Source organism: Ceratina calcarata, unplaced genomic scaffold (genome assembly GCF_001652005.2).
Source record: "Ceratina calcarata isolate Rehan_Ccalc_2016 unplaced genomic scaffold, ASM165200v1 scaffold1218, whole genome shotgun sequence".
NCBI lineage: Eukaryota > Metazoa > Arthropoda > Insecta > Hymenoptera > Apidae > Ceratina > Ceratina calcarata.
The window spans coordinates 21,009-22,539 of NW_017133167.1; positions in this window are offsets into that span (position 1 = coordinate 21,009).

The following is a 1,531-nucleotide window of genomic DNA, read 5'->3' on the forward strand; positions in this document are numbered from 1 at the left end:
CCTCAATACAGCCACAACTTCCGCCTGGTACACCGTGGCAAATTTCCCTAAGTACTCGGATCCGTTCTCACCTGACGACCCCGAAACCCATGCACATCCAGTAACACTCTCCTCGTCCTTACTGCCGTCCGTAAACCACTCGTTCCATCCTGTAAACCTTTCCAACTTGCCGTTCTTCCACTCATCTCTCTCAGGGATCATCGTTCGAAATTTTCTTCCAAATCGAAACGTCAAACTGATCTTGTCCGTTGCAGAAACCAGAATCATTAACAAATTCCTCTCTGTTTCAGGTATACATTTCAATAGAACAGACGAATGGCCTCTGTCAGTCGACTGCCACTTTCCCCAGTCACGTAGAAGCTTCGCCGTTCGGATCGCCACCTCTTCTATTCGAAACAAAAGCGGCGGCATCGCCAACATTGCCTCCATCGCTCTTGTTGGAGAACTTCGAAACGCTCCTAGAATCCTCTTCAATCCTACATGCTGCAAACTCTCCAATCTACTCCCTATTCTTAAATTCTGTACACCTTCCCACCAAATCACAGCACCAAAAAACAATCGTGGTAAGATTATACAGCTATAAATCCAATGCGCCGCAGCCGGCGTGAGCCCCCACGTGCTCCCGACCATTCTGCTAATTGTGGCTAAATTCTTCCTCGCTCTGTTGACCGTTCTCTCAACCTGCACTCTCCAGGAAAGATTACTAGAGAAAGTTACTCCCAAATATTTTACCTGATCCGATTTCATCAATTGGACACCATTCAATTTGATCCCTCGAACGTCCAGCCTCTTTACCTTCCGCGTCACCACCAGCAGCTCCGTCTTAGTAGGATTTACCGATAGATTCGTCTCCGAACACCAATCTTCCATCAATCTCAAAGCAGAATTTATCAAACGTTTAGCAGCTCTTCCATCCTCGTGCGTTACCACTACTGCAATGTCGTCCGCATATCCCCAAACTTGAAATCCGTTCAGTCTCAATCTTTCTAGAAGCGAGTCCACCGCCAGACACCACAGCATCGGTGACAAAATTCCTCCCTGCGGACAACCTCTGTTCGCCAGGCCACCAGCAGTAATTCCCCCAAATTCCGTCATAAGTAATCTATCCGACAGCATCTTATCGATCCATCTGACCACCGTCGCGTCCACACCGTGATCTAACATACCTTTAATAAAAACATCTTTAGGCGTTTGATTAAAGGCTCCTTCAATATCCATAAAACACGCCACAGCATATTGTCTCCTATAAAGCGCTTCCTCAAAACATCTGGTGATGCCGTGCAGAGCCGCTTCCACTGAGAAGCCTACTCGAAACGCGTATTGCCTATCAGACAACGGAGACGACATCAATACCACATCTTTAAAGTATCTATCAATCTGCTTCTCCATCGTTTTCAACAGGAACGAGGTGAGACTGATCGGTCTAAAAGATTTCGGAGATGAATAATCCGACTTTCCTGGCTTTGGTATAAAAGTAACTTTCGTCTTTCTCCACAAAGCCGAAACGTAACCCATTGCTAAACTAGATCTC